This window comes from Nothoprocta perdicaria, unplaced genomic scaffold (assembly GCF_003342845.1).
Source record: "Nothoprocta perdicaria isolate Ctin4 unplaced genomic scaffold, notPer1 scaffold_116, whole genome shotgun sequence".
Taxonomy (NCBI): Eukaryota; Metazoa; Chordata; class Aves; order Tinamiformes; family Tinamidae; genus Nothoprocta; species Nothoprocta perdicaria.
In genome coordinates this window covers 883,445-908,329 of record NW_020454272.1, presented here as the reverse complement: position 1 = coordinate 908,329, position 24,885 = coordinate 883,445, and positions in this window count along the sequence as shown.

Genomic DNA, 24,885 nt, shown 5'->3' with positions numbered 1-24,885 from the left:
TCCTTCCTTCCTCCCTCCCTTCCTCCCTTCCTTCCTCCCTCCCTTCCTCCCTTCCTCCCTTCCTCCCTTCCTCCCTTCCTCCCTTCCTTCCCTCTTTCTTTCCTTCCTCCCTTCCCCCTTGTTTCCTTCCCCCCTTCCCGCCTTCTTTCCTTCCCCCTTTTCCCCCTTCTTTCCTTCCCCCCTTACTGCCTTCTTTCCTTCCCCTCTTCCTGCCTTCTTTCCTTCCCCCTTTTCCTCCCTTCTTTCCTTCCCCCCTTACTGCCTTCTTTCCTTCCCCCCTTCCTCCCTTCCTTCCCCCTTCCCTTCCTCCTTTCCTCCCTTCTTCCTTCCTTCCTTCCTTACAGGAATAACCTGTAGGTAACATTTTTCAAGAACAAGGTGGAAGCCAAGGCAGGGAAGTAAGTGTGCATATCTGCCCTTATTTGCATCCACCACAAAGCCTATACATAGATCATACTCAAAAGCATGTATTGAAAGGATATGCTCGTTTACAAAATCGAGCTCTTAAACATTAGGAAATATCAAAATAAGTTTGCCTGTGCACATGTAAATCAATTCTGTTGTGGTTTTGCATTATGATGAATGTTTGATCATATGGCTACATGTTTTTTTTTTACCCACAGGTGTCTGGGATGGATTAGGATCACTTGCTGGGCAGGTTTTCAATATTCTGTTTTATCATCATAGTTCAGCACATGGCCCCATGTCTTGGGTACTGCACTCTATTCAGGCTTTGCTCTAGATACATAATTATTAATTTCATCAGCAGCTTTTTGGTGACAGTCACTGCTATTGTTTTCAAGTGGCTCACAAATAGTCACAAAAAAAATTTTTTTTTTTTCTCTCTGAAATGAGGGGACATTGTTATCTCCATTTTTCAGGTGGATGGAAAGACGCAGGAAGATTAAAGTCCAGAGGTTCCACTAATTTCAGCCACCAAAGATCTCTACTAATTACCCTTGTGGAAAACTGATAGTGTTAGCAATAGCCTTTATGTGGTCCAGTGCTAACGAAGCTGTGCCAGCAGCCGTCACAGCTATTTGCTGACAGGGGCGGCACTGGAGAAGGGAGACATGCTGCCATAGGCAAACACAGGCTCGTTGCATCCCTCTTTGCAGCAAATGCCCCTAGGACAACCTGCTCCTTGTCTCTGCGCCCTGCCCTGGTGGAAGCAGTTCTCCCACATGCCTACAAGAGCATTGCGGTAGCTCTGCTGCCAGCCCCAGTGACTGGTAGCAGCCCAGAGCAGAACGTAATGGGTCGTGCTGTTGCTTGTCAGCACAGAAAGGATGAGCTTTTTGAGGAATTTAATTGTTTTCCTGTGCTAAGTGTGCTCATAACATGGTTTATAATGTGGGCAAATTTCAGTTGACTTTCACTGGAGCTGCAAAGGAACTCTTATAATTTCAAGAAGTCCTAATAAGATTATCTATTTTTCCTCAAAGTTGTTCTTAGGTAGGAAAAAAAGATTCTCAGGTTGGATTTTCCCCTCAATATTTAACCTGCAAGAAAATCTACCCAGAAAAATTCAGCCCAGCAGGTTAAAGTGTGGCAAAATTATTAGCAGACGGGCAGAAAAATCATGGACATCGTTATTATTCAGTAGTTCTAGTAGTGGCCTTGTTGCTGATAAGAGGTCATATATGTGCACACCTGCACTGACATATAGAACATGTACACACACACCACACCAACACAGCAATTAGCAGGTTGCTGAATGCCGTCTCCTTTTTTCCCTTGATCTATACTATCAAGTTTAATCTTGCAGACATGCTTTAATTCTGAACTTATGGAAGCAGCAGGAGTTTGTATAAAATTGGTATAAGTTTTCAGCTGCTGAGAGCAGAACACATCACGAGACAATGCGGAGTAAATCCAGAAGAAAGCCACGACACTAATTGTGCGTCGTGCTGAGCACACCTACCGCAGCGGAAGGTGGCTCCCACCCAGGTGATGGATGGGATTCACAACAGGCTAGGACCTCTACATATCTCACCTCTACTGAATTACTTAAAGCATAGAGTGGTGGCCTAATTTAAATTAATTGCATTTAAATGATAAACAGAGGCTCATACAAACAGCTAAACTACAACGCAAAAGAATTTGCTGCAGTCTTTCCTCCTTTTGGTGTGGGGTAAAACCTTCAGAAGATAAGTCATGAAGCAGGGGGGAAAATAATCATTTGCCTATGGAGAAAAAAAGGTGTTAAACTTAAAAAAAGAGAGATTCTGTAAATTAATTATAACTTCTAATTTAAATGAGGGCAATGTATGTGTCAGTAAGGGCTCAATTTTACAAGGAGTGTGAAACAATAATTTAATATTCCTGAGATATGTTATCCACTCCATTCCCATGGTTTTATACGTGCATAAAATTCATTGGAAACTGCCTTAACTGTTTTCCTTCTTATTAAACAGTCTTCTAAAATCTATAATTCAGTGAGACATTAAGCAGTTGGCATTTGTTTCTACACAATCCAATTCCACAAGCCCCACTGTGAATTCAGCAGGGCATTCTGTACTAGCCAGTTTTTGTTATCAGTAACTCTACATGAAAGAACTTGCTTTTTCCCACTAACTGAACAAACCAAAGAATAATAAAGTTGTTCAGTATTTTAAAACATTTGTTTGCATTTCGGCCTTGGGATTTTAATGCAAAGAACTGTTGAGATGCCCTTGAATCCAAGTATTTCTTACTGTTTAGTGCCTGTACGCTTTTATATCCTACAGATGAACATACACAAGTTATAGTAATGTTTGGACATCAGCAGAATAACATCACTAAATTTCAATGGGGAATCTCATATATTCAATGCACTACATGTATGTTAGCACATTATGAGTTAAAAAGCTAAAAAGCACAGACCCTTCATTCTAAAGATGGCAAATGAGAGGCAGAAAACACAGGATAAAAAAAATCAGATCCTGACACAACATCTCCCCTTATCTTCCTAGCACAATCTGTGCCTTTTAGGAGCCTTATTTCTCCAGAATGATAACAGTTTTTGCCCTTCACATGGCTTATTGACTGATAAGCTTGTCAGCTGCATTCCCATTACAGATATTTACCTCAAAGGCCTATTTGGACCTACAATCCTAAGGTCCCTATTGCTCCTTTGTCACCACTTGTGTGTTTGTGTGGTGCATACCACAACCTCCTTTGCTTAAATCCAGTCCTTGAGCCTTGAGGCTTTTGTTAAGTAAAATGAAGTTTTAGAGATGACCAAAGTGTGATGGAGTGTATTATCATCTGTGCAGGGAGGTCCTCTCATGTGAGATCTTTCCTATGCTATCCTATGTGGCTCTATGGAGCAAAAGTACAGCAAATATTTTAGAAAACTGCAGACCCATTTCCTTGAGTTTTGTTGTCCATCTGCGTTTATTCCATACGACAGAAAAAGGGAGTTTAGCTTGATTTATCAGCATTATGGGAATAGCACTAGACTTTGCATTCATCTGGAGGAACCCTTTCAAAGGAGAGAAATTTCAACTAAGCTGTTAAAACACTATTTGAGAGTCAAGGGCTCTGAGTTTGGACTCAGTCAGTGGAGGAGAGCATGCACACAAGCAGCAACGTTAGGCTAACATTGCAATACTAAAATCATGAGCTTTGTTGCTGATCTGCAGATTGGCAGGCAAGATGCTTGTTTTTCTGGGTTAACGCATTTTATTTTTTTTTTAACTTGGTGAATTATTGACAGACTAATACTGCTGCAGTCATTGTCAGGAGCCAACTTCAAATCTGCCTTTTCCAGTAAAACAATCTATCTCTCCTCCCCTTCCCTGTCACAAATGCAGGATATCTCATATGCTCATCTTGTTGATGGATATCACATCAGAGCTAAAAGCACCATTTTGCAGATGGAGGGAAACACACGGCACACTTGCAGAAGAGGCAGCATGAAGGTTTTTGCCCAGCAAAACACTGTGCCAACAGAGAGCTTCCAGGCTGTGCAAAAATATATAACACATTAATGAGTTTGATTTTTAATGAATTTTTAAATGAATTTGTGCTAGTACAATCAGTATGGTTAACTGCGGAGCAACAGTGTTTGTGTTCACAATTAATTGTGGAAATAAAATGACAGGCATGCAAATAGATGCTGGATTTAAACCATCATGTTCCAATTAAATACATGACTGCCAACTACATAACTGGAGACTTGTAACAACTATATTGTCAGAATAGATCAGATACGTCTTTGGAGACACTCATTGTAAGAAGGCAACCTTAGGGTTGAATTTTTGTGCTCTACGATATCTGTTAGGAGACCTGGGTCGTTCCACTTCAGAAACTTAAGCCATGAGGTGAATGAAAATTTGGAACACTGGCAGGCTACAAGGACTAAATATGACAGGACAGCAAGGTGCCAGGGCTTCTGTTTTGTCCCTTACACTAGAAAAATACAATTTATTCTCATTATGGAATAAGCTTTTACTGTACAGAGAGAGTGTCAGAGAGCCCCTGTGCTCACTAATTGTAATTTTTGACTACCTAGTTTGGATAAGATTTCTGAGGGTGCAAATTGTGAAATATTATGATCATTCTTGTTGATGACAAAGAGTTTTGTATTTTAGGATATGTTCCTAGACATTAGGATTTAGGAGAAGTTGGATCCATTGCCTTATCTGAATCACTGATATTTATTTATTTATTCATTCATTCATCTATCCATGCATTCATTCACTTGCTACTTTGGGACACATAAGGATGAAACATACTTGATTTATTAACAAAAACTTCTTCAGGGAAGAAGATTAGAATCTCTCTGACTTTCTCAATACCCTGTTACTATACGGAAATTCTGAAAAGCACAGAGCAAGTTTGTTGATTTCTCAGCATTCCATTTCTCTGCTGAGTTCTTTTTTCACATCATTTGGCACTCCCTTGATGAGACGGATGCAACATCCCCTCAGTCTGCCTTCCAAGGTGCAGGTAATCATGCAGCTGTTGGTCAGGGGACCATAACATTCTTGGGAATAATGGAGAGGTCTTCTGTGCCTTTTTATTTTCAGTCATTTATAGATGTGCTGTTGTTGTTAAGCGTGTTGGAGAAATGTTCCTGAGCTGTGTGGGTATGTGGGACAAGTAAAGGGTCTTCTGTTGTAATTTTTAGGACCCACAGAGATCCTCCTTTACTCCATGTCTCTTAGTCACCAGAGGCAGCACTAAAGGATGGCTGAGGACCCAAGTCATGTCCTATGATTTCTTCAAGTCCACCATAGGGACTCAGGAACCCTCTAACAAGGCCTTGTTGTTGAGATGCAATCCAGATTTCCTGAGAGTTTTGAAGAACTTGCAGTGGGAGAGAAGATATTTTCATTTTAACTAATTTTTTTTCCAGTTCTTATAAGTCTTTAGGAAAAAATGGGAGGAGAGCAGAAGTGCCAAAGTTGGGGCCTCTTGAGCCTATCCATCCAGCCAACTCACTAAAGCAACCTTAGACTCCATACACCTAACAGGAACATTGTGAGACACTGGAGATACTGAAGACAAAGAGGACCCTGGCTAGAGTTTTTCTTGGCTGTCTGCATTTCATCTGCATGCTGCCAGCTGAAGACACAAACTACATACTCCACTAGTTTATTGTTTCCTGACATTTCCTGGCAGCAGAAGAGCAGGTCTGCCACACTGAGGCACATTAAGACATGCTCCATATGGGCCAAGCGCAGCAAGAAGATGGGGTTGGAACAAAGTCCACATCCAGCAAGTGGAAGTCCTTCCTAGCCACAGGTAGGTCAGGACAGGGAGAATAAGTGGAGGGATGGTAAGCAGGCTTGGTGCTGGGTAGGACATATGCTATCTGCAACCTCTGCATAGTGATGTCCCAGGCTGCCTGGAGCTGCTACCTGGCTCTGCAAACCTCCAAGTGATGAGAGAAGACACAACAAAGGAGTCTTGTCCTCTATTATCCTTTGAAATTAGGATTTTTAGAGCTAACAATCCACAGCTATTCGCCTGGGCACCTTCACTGTTTCTGGTGTATTGCATCTCCATGGAGAGACTGCTCACTTTTAACACAGTTGCTGGCCTGACAACAAGTTGTCCTGCTTCTGGATTTTGCCTAAGGCTAAATGGAGTCCAAAGAGAAAGAGCCAAGTTACAGGGCAGGTGATACAGGCTGGGTGGCATGGGATTAGTATGGAATAAAATAGAATAGGATATATATATATGAATGTTTAAGCTGCTAACCCTATCCTATTCCCTGGCCTCCTGACTGTGAGCCTTTCTCCTCCACTGTGGTAGAAAGGGCAAGAGAGGTTAACTGTGGAATAAGCCTCCCTTTCATATAACTAGCACTGTTGCTACAATGGAGAAATGTAAACAATCAAACGAGTATTTTTTGAGGAAACGTGATAGTGAGGGTTCCTGACAGGATGGAGGAGATAAAGGGATTTCAGTCATTTGGACTTCTGACTCCAGCTAGGTGGCTTTGGGGCACTTGGTTATGTAGAAAAAAAAAAAAAGAGAGATTAAAAAAAAGGATTGAGCAAAAAGAGGGGCACTCAGGAGGTATTATTTAAATGTCAGGATTGCATGACAGCTAAATGGTGAATTGGTTATTTTTTCAAAAGCCTGATTTGAAGAGCATCGTCTGCCTCATGTGGTTAGCCAAAGGGCCATCTTTTTATAATGCTCGTGAAAGCATCATAGAGATTTATTTGTCAAATAATAGTGCAACTGACAATGATATCGCAATAGGCAGGCTTCTACTGTGCACCTAGCTTCCTCCCCAAGGAACCTGCTCTAGGGCAAAGGGAAAGTGATTGCGAAGTCACTTCTTTTTTTTTGGAAAGTTTTCTCTGTAAAATTTTACTGCTGAGGAAAAAATGGACCAAGACAGAACTAAATCTCTTCTATATGCACAAATCTATAAAAATCATTTCTCTACTCACTTTGCATTGCCTTTCCTCTTCACACACCTATTTGTCATTCAAAGTATGCTCACAGGAAACTTCAAGAGAAGCTGCCAACAACATTATCAACATCAAGAGAGACAGACACACAGGATGTAAGTGAAAGGATACCACTGAGAAAAGCTAAACAGATGGTTTTATAGATTTTAAAAAATTGCCATTTCTAAAGCTTAGAGTTGCTAAAAAGAGAGACAGAGAGAGGGAGAGAGTGGAGTAATTTACTTTTTCCATCCTTCTGGTTTGATATTTCTGTAGGCCCCATCTGTACTACCCAAGAATGGGTTTGTGCTTTTGGTTGTACTCCCAGTCTGTTCTTCATGGTGTTTACAGACTATCCCAGATGTCAAGTTTTTCTTTGCAAAGCAAATTGACAGTTCCTTGCAGAAAGAATTGTTCTCTTCTGGGACCATGCCGAGGCGTTTTCATTTATTAAATGATTTATGCCCCCAAAAGTCCTGTGAGGAATTATTCTGCTGTTGCTAGGGCAGAGGAATAGTAGGGTCTCTTTCTTGGCCTGCCTCAGTTTTAATGAGGCAAGTTATTAGCTATATTCCCTGCTTGTGTAATCTCGCTTTACCTAAAGCTGAATCACTCATTCTTGTATTTCCCAAACTGTGGTGTCTTGTACCATATCAAACTGTTTTCTAGAGCACTTTCAATTCCAAATTGCAAACTGAATTCCAATTCCAAACTGAATATATTCTGAGAAATTTGGATGGTGCTGTATTTGTCCAAAAGTTTATGAAGAACAAAAATGATTTTGTCTCTTTCACAAGGTTTTTGGTGTCACCAACAGTGAGATTTCAACAAGCAGATAGAAAATGTAAGAAAATCTCCATGACTGTTCTAGAATATGTGACCAAAGTAACTAAGTTTTGGGAATTCTGACTTCCAAACAAACTACCTGAGCTTTGCTGTCTCTTTCTTGATGAGTAATGCACATCAAAACTCAAACCCCTTCTGTGACATCCTGCCTCAGTTTACTGTTCTCCTGGCCTCTTTCCCATCAATAAAAGTGCCCCTTTTCCTTACAGCATTGCAAAACCCTAAGGAAAAGTTTAGGTCAACTCAGAAGCACTCAGCCATGCTGTGCATCCTACTTCTGGGTCTAGTCCTCCAGGCACTCTCCTGCAAGCTCTTCAGAAAATGTACCAAGATGTGCCCTGCTTTACCCCACCCAAATCTGTACCTTCAGCCAAAGAGAAGGTGACAAAGAGATCCAGAAATACTTTTTTTCAGTCCCAGTCCCCTAGCTGGGTTGGCTTCTTATGGGTTTCACTTTCTCATCTGTGCAACATTCATGAAAATAATAAAATTCCTGATTGTTATTCTAGACATTCCAGACAGTTGCTGCAGACACAAACTATCATTGGTCAATTGCAGCATCTTTTATGAATGAAGTGCTGCTCCAGGCTGCAGTCTGTGAAAATCTGTATTGTAACCAAAGTCAAGGTAATCCTGAGTCTCTGCACAAAAATTTGAAATCATGGCAGGTGCTTGACTTAAAAACAAACAAACAAATAAACAAATAAAAAACACTTATAAGTGAGCAAATGCAACTCTTTTTCTGAGGACTAGTTTCTACAGAAATGACCCAAGGAGAAATAAAATGACAGACAGAAATATATATACAGACAAATGGACAGATGATAAAATCGGTCTTTTATACTGATCTGATTCTAACATATTGCAAAGTAGAAGCTTTAGAAGATGGCACTTCCTTTTACAGTCCTTTTCAGAGATAATAAGTGTACTTTGCTAGAATTTTGGTCTAACCATTTAATCATCAAATTACCTTCTAGCAAAGGTTTGCCTCCCATCATTAAGTAATTCACTAAAGGTAAAAAGTGAAATAAAGCCTGAGGATAGAGTGGTCTTAGATGTAAGTCTCATTTTACAGTAAAGAACAGTGTGGTTGTGTTTTACCCAGTGTTATTTTTATGATTTCTTGCTTAGTTACAGCTTTCAGAAAATAGGGATTACAATATGTATCTGTTGATCAATATTAAACTAGTAGAATAAAATGTCAAGGAGAAAAAAATTGAAATCATACTACACTTCAATACCAACAGAGAAAATCCCAACATTGTTAAATGGCAGCAATAAAACTAGCAATTGTTATTTAGTTTTAAGTAATGAACCAAATAAAAAATGTAGAACTTGCTACATTGCCTCCCAAATGAAGCTTATTACACTGGTGCTTGAATGTTTGTACAATCTTTAATCTAAACATTTTCTCTTCAGGTCTTAATAATAGGCATGGGTGGTTGCAATTTGCTTCCTTTCAAAGGCAAAAAAAATGAAAGACGAAAACAAAATGCTTTAAGAGCTCGTGTGTGAGCAGAAGTGGTTCATTCAGCCAGAGGAGGCTGGTAGGGTTGAAAGTCGGAGAATTTCACCCCACGATTTATCTTCCAGCCAGGTAAGGGCAGAATTAGCATGTGGGCTCTCCAAAGCTGCTCCCCCAGTGAGAAGGAAGAGCCATTCATCACTATTTACTGGGCCTTTGTTCTGCTGCAAACCCTCACAGAGAAGAAATAAAGAGAGTAATTTGTATTTCTCCAAAGGAGGCCAACACACATTCTCATAGATGCTTCAAGGATTTTTTATTATATTTTTAAAATATAAGCAACTGAGAAAAGCATTTAGAGGTGAATGTTAATATATTCTACTCCTCGCGGCCCACAGGATTCTCAATTCTCAGTACAGTTTTTTCATTATGCATCCTTTGTTTCTGGAATTACTGTGATAGTTTACCGGTTTGAAGGATTTTACAGTCGCAGTCATAAATAGGAGCAATCTTAACCTTGAAACTTGAATGACAAAATAATCCTGTTTAAAACAACTTCTGAGTTGCACGTAGGAGAAGACAGACAGAAATTATTTCCTTTTCTTTCAATGCATGCCTACCTCAAGCTCAATTTGCTATTTAAAATTGACTGTGTGACAAAATCCCAAATATTAAAGGCTATGGCTCTGATTATTTGGTAAAGAAACAGAGGCAGGCTGGCATAATTATTCTCAGCCTTAGGACCTGTAGATCCCAGACCATTACCTTTGGCACACAATTAGGAATCATTATGGAAGCTGTGGATTCAGATACTTACCTGTAGGGTAAATATGCAACTTTCCCTCTTGGACGAAATTTAATTTCTCTAATATTTTATTCATTGTCTTCTGGTGCACTTGCTGCAGTGAAGCATGGCTTGTTATTCAAGGCTGCCAGGTCTAGAGGCAAGAGCTGGATGGAGGGGTTGCAACTTTGCACGAACTCTTCCCAGATTCCTGCCTGCCTTGGACAGGTGGCTGCAACAGCCAAGTAGTAACTTCTCATCGAGGATGGAGGGGTGGGGAGTCCCTGGACACAGTTTAGCCATTGCCACTGATAAGTGCTTTTATCCAAAACTCTCCTTTGCCCTTGTTGGTCCAGGAAAGCTGGGACACCTTTAATTCTTCAGTCATGACCCACAGGTGGCTTTCTCCAGGATGTGTAAAGCTAGAGACTTTGAGCTTTATATAGATTATTGGAGTGGCATTTAATAGTCAGTGTTCAGAAAGACAGATTACAGAGCATAGTGCACCTTTTAGAGTTAATTTCTATCACATTTCTAACTCTTATCCTACCTTATAGAAAACTCCTCCCTCCTGATGATCAAATCTGTATTGAAAGAGAAACTAAACCACCCTTATCAACATAAAGTAAAACAGACCATAAAACATGATGCCATGAAAGATGATACTCCAAATAATGAGTCACTCAGTCACTACTCTCGTAGCTGTGTGCAAGGACAAGGTCTTGCTCTCCCTTGAGTGGAGCAGCAGCAGAAGGCCTGCAGACGCCCTGCTGCCATATAGACTGGAGTTCCTACCGAGATTTCCTGAGCTTTGGAATTAAAATAGTCCTCCTGAACACAATGGAACAATTTCTATACTTCAAACTAAGCATTCCTACCTTGACAAGTTCAGGGGCCTTTGATCTCTTCTTCCAGATGAATAGGAACCTTCAAAGCAGTACAAATTTCCCCCTTAGCCAAGATTGCTGATGGGAGAAACTGGCAGCAGAGGACAATCACATCTGGAAAATGTATATCAAAATAAGGCTTAGAAGAATTTGATTTTGGCTTGGCTGTTTTTTGCAAAGGAAAGTGTTACAGAACATACTTTTAGTAACAAAGACACTGTTCCAAGGAGGGTATGACAGGTCTAAACATGTATATAATAGCTGAGAAAAGGAAGTATTGCTGGATCGTTATTAAAACATGCACCTACAGAATGTCTTTCTTCCTCTAGGATCTGTTTCACATGGATCCATACAGATATTGTGAAAAATATCTACATGACATTTTTTTTTCCACATTAATCTGGGGAACAGCTGGGAACTGAGTATGCATTTTTCTGACTTCTACATTCCCTGCTATGAAAATTTCTAATAACTCGATACTGTTGGTCAATCCTTTACACTCTGTAAGCCTCAAGAGGCTAACCATAAAAAATTAGGATAGGAATTTACTTTCTAAATTGTGCCACATACTTTCTCTTTTTCAGTCGGAGTTAAGTTAAAGGAAAAAGGCAATTAGAAAGATATTATTTAAGCCTGAATATACACAAGGCAAAAAGACAGTTCTTGCTGCTAGCAACAAGACTCTTGGGATCTATCAAATATTGAATGTTGAATACAGACTCTTTAAAATGTAGGACCAATTAAATATCCAGACAGACTACAATTTAAAAGAGACTAGAAATTTCAATTAGGTAGAAATATTTAAGAAAGGTTATCTATAGCTAAAAGGATGTAATTCATTGCTACTTATGCTGGGAGATGGAAGTGTTGAAAAAACAAAGCCAGGTCTGTATAGTGACTCCTAAATCTGACTGGTAACCTAATAAAGGGAGGCTCAGGTGTATTATGTGAGTGTAGATAGTCACTGTTATTATACAAGTAAACCTTAAGTGCTTAACTGTTCTAATAGATGATCTCTCATAGGGAGGAAAATAACACACACACATATGTATATGTAGTTGATGCTGTTATAATGCCACAGAGGTGGCCAAGAGGAGAAGAAAGAACCTCATCAAATGGAATATCTTTCGTACTGCATGCAATAAAACACAGGAAATTGTAATATATGTGTACATATGTGTACACATGTACACACACATGTACACACACACACACAAACATATATATAAATATATATAATGTGTATACAAATATATATGTACATCCAGTTTAATTAAGTTTTAAAGACATTATGATCCAGCATCAACATTAATGGGGATAATTTACAGCTACATGAAGCAGCCAGGACTGTGTGAAAGCTGGTCATATTAGACCAGGCTGTAGTCCTCACAAGTCTACTAGTATTTCATTGCTTCTTTTTGGTCATTGACTATTGCCTAACTCCAAAAACCTGCGGACAAGCCTTGTATTTTCCCAATTACTCAGGTCAACACCAGTGGCATGAGCCATGGAATTTCAGATAGTTGTTCCTATATCATATCTCATGGCTTGGAGAAGAGAATATCCTTGGGGCTTCCAGCTCCCTGAGTAGCCACTTGGTTATGTAGAAATTTAATGAAAACTATGTGATAAAAATAATAATAATAAAAATCTGTTAAGAAAATCTCAGTATGGCTGATAAAAAATGCAGAGACTTTCACCTCTTGGGAAGTGTTTTTGAATCTGGCTCTGATTAGCAGTGATCAAAATACATTTTTATCTTCTGAAGACGAGAGAGTGCTTTTGTTTCAGGCCATCGTTTCAATGGTGAAGATTAAGTTCTTGTGTCTACAGTTCTGACCCTAGGCCGCAGGGTAGCCAGAAATGCTCAAAGAGGAGAACGAGGAAAGCAAGGAGGAATTATTTGTGGCTAAAAGGCAAGCCTCCCAACACATCTTAAAGCTTTTTTGCTTTCAGCTGCTCTGCCTCTCATCTTGTGGTGTCTGATCCAGCATTCAGCTGACTATCAATCAGAGACAACCTGCAAAATGTGTCATAAAAAAGCCAGTAGATGGTCAGGATTTGCTGTCTTCTAAGTCACTAGCTTATGCTTAATGCTGAGGAGGAGAAGAAGATATGGAAGTGGAGCCTGAGGGTTTTGACTCTTGCTAGGTGAAAGAGGAAGACTTGAAGATGGGATCCTTGAGGAAAAATCCAGTATTGATAGGGGCCACAGATAGGGCCAAGGGATTTTTTTTTTTTACAGTGAAAGAAGGGAACTTATTTGAGACAAACAAAAGGTAGAAACATAACCTTGAATGAAGGATTAAATAAAGCATTTCCCTGGAAGTAAAAAGCAGGAGAGGATGGTATCCTTGCTTAGAAGATGAGAAGACCAAGAGGAAAGAAAGATCAGGAAAAAGCTGTTCTTTTAGGAACGGTAATCATCTCAGTAGAAAAGATATGCTTTTCACCGTAATGGCAAGTGACCAAAACACAGAAGGTAAATGAAACTCTTAAGGAAGACAATGGGACTCAGTGTTTGTTACAGCTAATGCCAGGCAATATTCATTTGCCCCACCAGGTATTAGTGAATATTAATATTATGTCATTAGCAAGCTTTCAATGTCACTGGCAATGTGTTGCGCCTTTTCTAGGACAAAATAAAATAATTCAGTTTCTAGTCCTCATAATTTTATATCTTTTATGAGCAATATATTCACTTTTAAAAATAAAATACGGCTTGTAAAAGTAGTAATTTACAGCTAAGGGCTGGTGTTCTCATTAAGCCCATTTTATGCACCTGTCTTCTATTCACTCTTTAGAAATTGTAGACCACAAATAAGTGTACTGGGAGTGAGCAATTAGCCATAATTGTTGTTTCTTTATAATATTTTGGGACGTTGAAAAGATTTCTTACTTGAGGGTGCCCTTTGTGAGGAGAGGCATATTCACAGCGATTCTGAAGCTTAGAACTGAAACTAGCGTATCCACAGAAGTCCACAGCAAAGAGAGGAAAAACAAATGCAGAAGGGATGCTTTTGACAGCAAGGACTAATTTCTGATAGGTTTCAAATAATTTTCATGAAATATTTGCTTTTTCATCTCTACTAAATGCTTCAGTAGTAACAAGCTCTTTGATGTCCCAAATTTGCCATAATGGTGTCTGTGTTTAAATACACCTGCATGTATAATGCTCTTTAACATTGCTGATCCTCTGTGTAATGAATAAGAATTTTCACTATTGTAAATAGAACCAATGTGAGATTAATAAATTAAGCCAAAGAGTATTGATACATGGCACTGATGCAAAGCAGGTTAGAAAAGATGCTAATTACCATGCTTGGGTGATTTACAATCTAATCCTATCAAAAACATTTGAAAATAAAATTATGAGCACTGAAACAATGGGGCCCAGCTGCTGTATTGAAAGCAGTAGTTCAAATTTAGCCATAGTTTGTCCCTTCAACACTCCTTAATATTATACTGGATGTGATTTTGTTGACAAAATATAAGCATTTGTATTTCTTTTAAAAAAATGATTTAATGTAAAATCTGCTCTTTTCAAGGATTTTTTTTAAGGAAATGAATAAATTTCTCCATCAATTTGCAAATCTAAACCATTCAATTCAAATAGTAACTGCGACAGTGTGAAAAGCTATTTACAGGTCTGCAGCCATCTCTGGTTTCATCAATTTGTTTTTCAGTCTTTGTTGTGATTTCTTGTTTCTTATGGATCTCCTGGGACAGCTTCTTGCTTGAGGAGAGAATGTCAATAGCAAATTCGTCCTCCAGGATATTTCCTTGCAACAATGAGAATATTTCCCAAATTTAATCTAGTTCTTTTGACTGTTTTCTGTAAAATGATAAAAAAAAAAAAAAAAGATAAAGAAACATGAAAGTCATCTGAATAAGGCTGCTGTGTAATAAGAGTCTGGTTTGGCTTGATTTCTATACTACACGGGCTATTAAAATAGGCTACAACTTTCAAAAATCCATTGATGAATCTCAGCACCATTTTATACACTAAAGAAATTCACAGTACTGCAGAGGCAACACAAAGTTCATAAGTCCGTTTTGTTTTGTTTTGTTTTTGAATTCACCATATTCATTAAACTTGTAATTAAACCTTGTGTGCCTGTAGGCTACTCTTCTGCAATATTTATTTTAGGAAATGGCTTGTGTTTTGCTGGGCCATGAGATGTTTCTTATACTGTACATTATCAAGACACTCTGTGATATTCATAGTATTGTTACAAAAACAAAGAAAAGGAAGAAAGAGCATGAATATAGACAAGTATTTATATTCTGGATGGGTTCTAGGAAGAAAAAATCTTGATTAGATGGAGGTCCAAATTTTTTTAAAATATAGTATATGGAAAAAATCACCCGATATTTTCCACTTATAAGAAAAGACTATTCCTTTTGTTTAGGGCATGTCTACCAGGGGAAATTAACTACCATAGCTATTCTGGATTAACTCTCCACACAGTGGCTGAATTAATATAAATCACAGAAAGTGTATTCTCATTCCAGAATTAGAGTTTATACATAAGGGAAATGGTCTTGCAAAATTGTTCTACATCTTGTTCATGCCTAAATTTAATCTAGATTCATTTCCTTATGTGACCAGGTAAACTGGAAATTTCATTCTTTTGTTGTTAGGTAAAAGACTCCATAATGGATGCTGTGAACTCAGGTGGGACCTGTGAGAACAGGAGATTTGCCTGTGTAATGATTTTAAACTTTTTTCTTATTATTTGAGTTCTGATCTGGTTATATTTCCGGAGTCAGGAAGCATTAGGATGCTCAAAGCTGCCTAAGTTTTACACTGAACCTGACCAAAAGAAAATCCTCAGTAACAGATCTATAACATAAATTTTAAAATCATAACTGGAGATTGGCATTATCTTAATGTATAGCAGTTGCCACCACGGCTCCCCTGTGACTCTACATCTGGATAGAGTTGATGAAATCTCTGAATCTAGTATCTAGTAGTATTGTATCTAGAGAATCAGTGAAATCTCTGAACCTTTCATCTGGCAGATTCTTCCCTTTGTTGGCATAAAGCACCACTTGGTGGGGGGACCAGATTCTCCTATTAATAACATGGTTTATTTCCTCAAAAAAAAAAAAAAAAAAAAAAAAAAAGGCTCTAAAAACCTATGGGAAATCAGATGAGAAACTGTATTGGAGAAAATCAGTTCATATATATACAGACCAATAACCTTTTGACCTGTCTTGCCAGAATGTATACGAAAGGGTAATTGCCAGCATTGTTATTTGTTCTCATTTTATTAAGTCTGTTTTTACAATAGGTGTTAGAGATAAGTACTCTGATGGCTATTTCTTCAGTTGTCTGTTTTAAATGTACCATAAAACACACTAGATCATGGTGTATTGATTAACACCATATAGCAAGGAGAATAGCAGATTAACATGAAAAACTGTGTTACAGGGGAAAATGTTTCTAAATTATATTTGCTTGGATTAGTCACAGCAACTTGAAATAATTAAAATTAAAACAATTAAAAAGATCTCATTTTATATGCAATTTACTCTTTTCATTTCCTTTCCTTTTTATTTATTTATTCATTTTTTTTAACTTCGGAAAACTTTCAGTCAGAGTAGTCAGTTTTGGTTCTTCTGATGCTATTCAACAAAACTACTGTGTTTGTGCTCCCAGAGCTGAAAAGGAATCATAGCTATCCTATGCATATGCTACTCCCTCAGTATGCACAGACACTCACTACCCTTGCCCTTTAAGTTACTTTATATACCAGGTAGGTGCACAACTACATGATGAGTGCATACAATTATTCAAAAATCAACAGTTCTTCTGTGTTTTCAATCTTCCTGCTCTGAATTTTCACCTTTAAATATCTCCTGTGTAGCCCAAACCTGTTTGACCTACACTGCAGAGAAATAACACATCCATTTAGCCTCTGGAAAGAGTCAATAGTATTAATTCTCAGAAACCATGATAACTTCTAACAGCACATTTTTGTTTGTTCTTCCAGACATTTTCTCTCCTTTTCTGCCCTCTCTTCTCCCCCAAAAAACAGTGAATATTTTCAGTGTTCATCGCTTGGTTGCTGCCACCACCATTTTGATTCTGTTTTTCAGCTTTGGTGTTCTGCTCTGCCTTTTTCTATAACTCCTAAATAGTCTCCAGCTACTTATTCCTTCCCCCCGTTCCCTTTTTTTCCCCCCTCTTTCTTGGGTCATTTCGCCTTTCTATCTCTTCTATCAAGTATTTGCAACAACAACAGTATCTGATTAGTCCCTGCAATTTCCTTTCCTAGTAACTTGTATAGAGAAAACATACTTTGACAGATACTTCAGGCAGATAATGAGGATTTTAGAGATGGGTGGTCATGTGGTGCACGAAATCCCTGCTGTAATGAATAACAGCCTTTCCCGGACTGGATGTGTTCCATTTCACTTTGTTTAAATGTCTGTCTCGGCTTTGCAAACTATAGAGTAAGATTGAGTTCCTCTGAAAGGTTTTCAATTAGCACTGTGTTCCCAAACTATCAAAGCAAAAATGTATCAGAAGGAAGAAGAAGGAAAAAAAGCAAACAATTAACAATTTTATTTCAAAAGCCTTAAACAACTTCAGTTGCTTAGTATAGCAAGAAACATCATTTGAATGGAGCCCTAATGAACTAATTTTGACAGTCCTGCGCTTGTCAAGCATTTTTTTTCAAATCGATACAACACATTCCTTTTATTTCTAAGTAGTGCGCAGAATTAAATGAAACATTTTAATTGAAAACTGAGCTTGAATATTCAGGATGAGGGGAAAAAAAAAGAGACAGAGGCAGCAGGAAACATTTCCTTTGCATCAGCAGATGATAAAGAGTTTTCTCCTCTTCTGTTAGAATATGACTTGATTTTTAATTCTTCAGTGTCAGCATGTTACGTCTACTCACAATGCTCCAGAAATTATTCTTTGTCATTTTGGAAGTTTAGCTTCTTTTTAAAGACAACCCCAGGGCATGGGATGACTTAGATGACAGTACAATATCTGCCATGCAGGAGGCTGGCCTCTGGATTTAAAGCACTCAGAGTAATAGGAACTCCTGGCATGAGAAGGGCAATGCTGTAACTCATTAGGAGGCTGGATGACTCGTCACAGCCATTTTATGGGACTGCCCTCGATACTGTGCTGTTTGTGGAAGTGGGAGCAGATGTTGCTTTGCTGAAAGGAAGGACTCCAGGAGATTAACTGCCCAGTGGCTACATGAAGAGGTTGGTAAGAAGATGTTGTCTTCTTGCAGTGGCACATTTCTCCCAGCAGTATTTGGTTGCTCCACATTAGGGATGGGAACTAGGGCTTTTCCTACCAGCCTGGCAGCCACATCAGCCACGACCAATTTGCACCAAAACCAGCCAGCAGGAATGCGGACATTTAACAGGTAAAAGAGGGCTCTTGAGTTTATAGAGTTTATCTTTTTCCCATCTTCTCATGCCCAAAACTGGGTCTGGGAGGCTGGTAGAGCAGAGCTTTACATGGAGAGTGGTCAGTACTATGACCTTTAACTCCAACAGGATTTTGGTCTGAAGATGGTCTGAATTTGAGGTATTGTTTTATACCTTTGTGATAATTCATCAGTCCATCTTATAATTTTTCTAAAAGACTTTCAACACAGTGAAAAGCTATAGGTCTAAGATTTTCTGTAATGGATTTCAGCTGCTGGTGATGCATAGGTGCTTAACTTTCACTTTAGTTTCACTGCTTTACTTTCGCTTGTAGTATCACGCACATACCTTGATACCTTCCCTGTTTCCTTGTTGGTTCAAATGTTAAAAGTAGGTAGGACTGATGTCCCTCTCTCCTGAGTGACTGTCTTGTATCCAGCTCTATCATCTTTCCAGGAAAGTTGGCTGATTGAAAGACCAAAATATTACATTTGGCACTTGGGTCTGAAATTTGATGAGAGCACTCAGGATTTGTTATAAGCTGGCTTTTAAAAACTGATCTAGTGAAGCTGTGCTTGCCTGCTTGGGCTTTCCATGACACACAGTGCCCATTTGTAGCTGCAGAAGGCACAGAGGAGTTCCAGTGCCCCAGGGACTGAGGGTTTTTAGATTAAGAAACAAGACAAAACAAAACAAAAGACATTGAAAGACAGAGAGCTAAAGGGGAAGAGGAATGAGGGACAGGAGAAATGGAAAAGAGAGAAATATCAAGGAATTTTTACAGTAAAACACAGGAAAGTGGAAGAAACTATGGTGCAACAAAATAGGAACCAGAGACATAAAAATCAAGTAGGAATGGATGGGAAAAAAGGAAATCCATCCATCCTATGCACTGACAGCCAAGAACGCTTCTTTGTTGACAGCAATAGGAACTGCTGCATCTATGTATCCAAGATGTATGCATCTACATCATAGAAACTGAAGGAGAGAGGCCAGGTCTTCACTTAATTACTCATTTAATATAGAACAAAAACAAAAAAGAAGGTCAGAATTTCAGAGGATAATAATGTTTTTTGCAACATTTTTCTTTAAAATGACCCTTTTAAGGGTGAAACATTTTACCTGCTCACAGGTACACAAAGATATATTTTTCCTAACAGACCTCAAAATAATATGTAGTCTAAAAGGTTAGGTATATGCTGCACTGAAAAATTAGAGGAGCGAATTACTTCATGCAAAGTGGTAAATATAGTGCACTTCATTGATAAGAGTTATGGTTATATTAGATAAGTTCTCAGGATAATAAAGCAGGTGTACAGAATACAGTTACAGTTAGATGCTGTTCCTTTTTCTTCACTGGTGAAAAATATCAAGTATTTGCTGGTCTTTTTTGTATTTTTTATTTGTAACTAATACTCCTAACAATATTCTTGCTACTGTGCACATGTAATTAAGATAAAGTACCAGTTTCAAAATGCTTACATCTTCTGAATAGAAAACAGTAGCAGGAATTGATCTCAGTGAGTAAATATAGAAAACAAGCCTGCATTTGGCTTTCCTACCACATAACTGGATAAATCTTTCCTGTGTAAGCCAATTCTATAGAATATGTGTATTTCATGGTGCCATTGAACACAGCAGCAATAACTACCTCTTTTCTCTCCATCTTGAAGTCTCAACATCTGGCAGATTTACTTTGACTTTCAACATTAAGCTTCCTTCAAATAAATAGCATTTCCTTGGTAAAAGTTGATGTTCAGCAAACATACACATACAAATGAAGAAACAAAACCTGCAAATATACTGCCACTGTATTTTTTGAAAATAACTGTGAGTGGGTTTTAAAATATATGACAACATAAATATTTTGTCCTGGTTTCATAGCATGAAAAGCTTTTAACAGGAACTGGTAAAATTTTGAAGTGCTGTCTCTAGATAGGTTATTTTATTGAAGCGACAGATTACTGCTCAAACAAGAAATTCATCTATTGAACACCTCTGCCATTAGTCCTCTAGGCCAGTAAGTAGCAGCTGGACCTAATGTGATCCTTTCACATGCTAAAGAATATACCCGCTTTCACCTAGTGAGGGAGGAAGCATTAATACCCTGTTCCAGCTGGGGACAGCTCCCAATTAGGAAACCTTTCAAAGCCAGACCGCTGGTAATCTGTAGACCTCAGCCTGGGAACCATTATTCTCTACTAATAGCACTTGGGGAATGGGAGGGATGGAAAAGAGTGGGGTTTGGGAGAGCAAGGTCTATTAAATGCTATGGCAACAGGTAGCAAAAGAGCGTTTGCCTCTTCTTCTTTATTAATTAGTAGCTGTTAGCATCTGTGGGGGCATATAGAGTTGACTATCTGTTGGCAGAGGTGATTTATTACCTACCATCTTGTGTTAGAGCAAGTAAGTTGAAGAAGGAACAGTGAGGTTAAGAGGTGAAAGAGCCCTTAGGAAGGAGCTCTTGCACACTTATTTTGAAGTAACTATTTTTAAAATCAAGCCCTGGAGGCCTGGGAATAATATACCTAATACAGCAATGTTTTCTGTCCTGACTAAATGTGGGTTTCCCTGCTTCTTTGGAATTTTCAGAAAATAAAATTGTAAATTGGAAAGAAACTTCCCTTTTTATTTCTGAGCAAAATATTTCTTTTCAACTATTGATGTCCTTAACCTGTTGGAAAGCTGAAGTTTCCAGGTAAGTTTCCATGTTTGTGTGGTGCCAGGGATGGAGCTGCAAGGGACTGCTGCCTTTCCCAGACAGGAAATAGTGGAGTTTTTCTTCTTATCCAGTGCTTAATATTCTGAAACCATTGCTTCTCACGAAACAGGACTGAACTTGGCCTATGTGGTTCTCCATTGTTTGGAGGGAGTTCAGTACGTGTGTGTGAAGGCCTGAACACTTGTTTCCTTAAGATACCAAGCTGAAAGAGGAGCTGCAGCCCTGAATATTGCAGGGGCACGAGCACATTGTGTTTGAGGACAGTAGTGCAATTGGGCTGCTCTGCTCAATTGCATTAATATTTTATGCTTGGTTGTATTAATCTCTTTCATTCAGTGCTTGATTACTGCCAAGCTCAATAGAGTTTCCTCCCTGACAGGCTGAAGAGAAAACAGTGGCACAGGCAGGCGGCAAACGAGCTGTCAGCCGAAACTGCACCCAGCACCTAACACAGTATTTCAGATATTCTATACAAAATTAAATGGAATGGTAATTATTTACTAGCAGGGAATTAGCCAGGCACCATCTTTGCATACTGCAGAGAGAGCAGTTTTTGTCATAAATGTCTGGTGGTCTAGGTCATTTTTAATTTTCTGTCCATTTCAGTAGCCTAGAGGCTGTGGTCAACTGGACAGTTCCCATTAGTTGTTCTTTATGAGACTTTACAAGAACCAGTGCATTTTTATGACCCCATTCTACAGAAACCTAATCATAAATTTGCTCTTACTGTTGTGAGAAGTTCCAATTACATGTTTATGCATTTGCTGAGTGTAGGCTTTTATCCTAGCTCTTTATGATACATGCTAAAATTTGGCATGTATTCTTCCAACCCCCCTCCAAATTACAACAGCTTTTTCTCATCTGTAGACTGACATTTTCTAGTGATTTAATAAGCACAATTTTGATTAGCCATGTACTTAAATCTTCTTTTGCTGTTTCATATGAGTTTTGAGTCAGGCTGAACAAGCTGCAGCTCTGCAGGAGCTTGGAGAGCAGGAGAAAGAGTAAGAGCTGGAATTAATTTTAGAACTAGAAATAAGTTGGAGGTTATTTATTAGGTAAACAGTATGGATTAACAGAAGTAGGGCATTTCCATTTTTAACACTGCATAAATAGAAGCACCAAAGTTCAAATACGATCAGCTTTGCAGAGATGCATTTTAATTTCCCTCTGTGTTTTTAATTTGTATATCAGACTGACCTTGAAGGTCTGCCAAAGTGATAAAACTCTCTTTTGAAAATGCAAGAGAAATGATAAAAGCAATGTGAGCTAGGTGATGATATGCATTTGAAAATCCCACCAGATACCCATCTGCATTTTTAGGTACCTTAAAAAAAAAAAAAAAAAAAAATGCTTTTAAATCTGCAAAGCAATCAGTCGCTCATTGGGCCTCTGTGATGGCAGATTTAAAGATCTGCAGGTGCAGTAATAAGAAATCAGCAGGATCTGAAGCAACACAAATAGCTGTATTATATGAAAGAACTGAAACTGTAAACTGGGACAGGGTACAGGAAAGAACCTCAGCAAAGCATGATGGCTCAAAAGAAAAGTATCTCTGGTGAAGCTTCAGGAACTGAAGGAAAATATTTGCTTTGGTTTTTTTTTTTTATTTTTATTGTTCTGTTATCATTATTCTGGTTCAAATATTTCACACCAGATGAATTGATAATTTTTTCACACACTCAAATTCAGCAGCTGAATGCATGATAGTGAATTAAACCCCATTGACACATGCAATAAAACAATACTCAAGCAGACTCTTTTTTTAAAGACTATGATATTGGAAAGAAAGTTCTGGGATTTAGGCATTGTCTGTTGGGCATGCAGATTATAGAGGTAGGAAAGATTTTTGCACCTGTTAGGAAAAAATCTATATGAACCATACCAAAGCAGTCTCGCTTACTACACTGATTGGTAGTGCCCATGTTATTTAGAAAAAGAAGAATGGCCAAGAAACTGCAAGTGAAATGACGGGAATGAACACAACGAAATTCATTCTAATGCTTTCCCCACTTCTAGGTTCTCACTTTGTTTTTTGTGAAAAGACATTTCTGAAGTACCACTTCATTCAACATATACTTGATAGCTATTTCAAAAGTAGTCTAATACTTTGCAGAACAAAGTTAGATATTCCCAGCTGTTGGATGTTTCTGGCTGTGATTATTGAAATACATCTGTACTGCATTTTTAGCTCACCAGCCTACTACAATTGCTCTCAGTTCTAGCTGGCGAGAAAAACAACAGTTGTTTTATGAGAATAAGAGATTGTAAATCACTTATTTTGTGAGTTCAATGTTTTCCTCCAATATGCTTTTCTGAGAGCATCTGAGTGAGCTGTTTTTGGAGAACGCTCTCCAAAAGAATAAGGAGGTACCTCCTTATTCTGTAGGAGTTTCACTATCTTTTTGTTTGTTTTTCTGCATCTGAGTTTTTTGAGATAGCTTTTCAAACTAACAGCCTCCCTCAATTTGAGGCACTCCTTAAAATAAATGTAGAAAGCAATTATCTCTGCCCAGAGTGACATGTAAGCTTGATGAAAAGCGGTGTTGGATTGCCTTCATTAATATATTCTAATGTGTTTTCTTTTTTAAATCCTCTTTAAAAGAAACCAAATTAGTGAAAAGATCTCAAAATCTGGCATGTTTTTACTTTTTCCACGGAATAATTAATAGGATTTTCCAGCACATATTGTCTTACAGATACACAAAGTGTTAGTCATGCCAAGCAATCAAAAACATCTATAGAAGGGCCCAGGGAAGAGGGGCAATGGCTAAAGATAAATCTAAACAGAGGTATAAAGGACACATTGAATTTGTAATTGAGAACAGCATAAATTCTTTTTCCTTTTACATTTACAAAATCCTTAATACATAAAATTGTCCTAACTTCTTATTTGATCTATGTGATAATTTAGAGATGGAAGTAAATTATATTTTTGTTTTAATTTAACAAAAAAGACACTGCAGCCTGACTACAGGATGAATACATAACAAACTTTTGAAGAACAGCACACATAGTCAGAATTTATGATTAAGTTTTGTGATAGTGGGACTGGTCATTTATTATCATTTTTGATTTATTGTGTCATTTTGATCTGTATCACAGCTGCAGATAGGTAAGCAGTAATTTTGTGAACTGTGATGCACAAACACATGAGCTTTCCTTGGGTAGGGAAATATAGTGGTGGTACAAAATTATATTGACAGAGTACTAGAAAATGCAGGAACACTATATTTGTATAATGGCACAGTCAATCTGATAGGTTAGTTTCCGCCTTTCTGGGGAATTTAACTGTGCAGCCTTACATTGCAAAAGTTTTATTTCTTTCTTTTTTTATTCATCTTACTTCCTCTATTTATCTCTCTATATAATCTTTTTAAACAGCAGTGAGAAAAGACAGAATTGTCATTGATTAATATTATAATAGGGACATAAGCATTAGCTTTCATTGAAGACAGACGTAAGGTGCAGCTAAGGTGTCTTACAGAACCAGGACCTGAAAATACCAGCCTTTGCTCGAAACACCAGCATGTGTCACCAAATGAAAGAAAAACACAGGCTCTGAGCCCATGGCAGGAGGGATTTACAGCCCTCCTGTGCTGCAACTGTGAACAAGAAACTGAGAAAGCGAGAGACGCTGTGAAGGTCAGTGAAGGGTGGAGGAAAGATGAGCACAAAACACAGACTGAACAGGTTTTGAGTGCATAACCCTGAGAAGAACTTCCAGTGAGAGTTTTTTGACTGAGCTCCTGAAGTCCTCTGAAGAATATCCCTCCAGGGAAGCTGAGGCTGTTTCAGTCCCATCCGTGTTGATCCACATTCGTCCTAGAGACCTGTTGTGTCTCATTTGTATTTACACCTCTCACTCATGGACAAGTCTG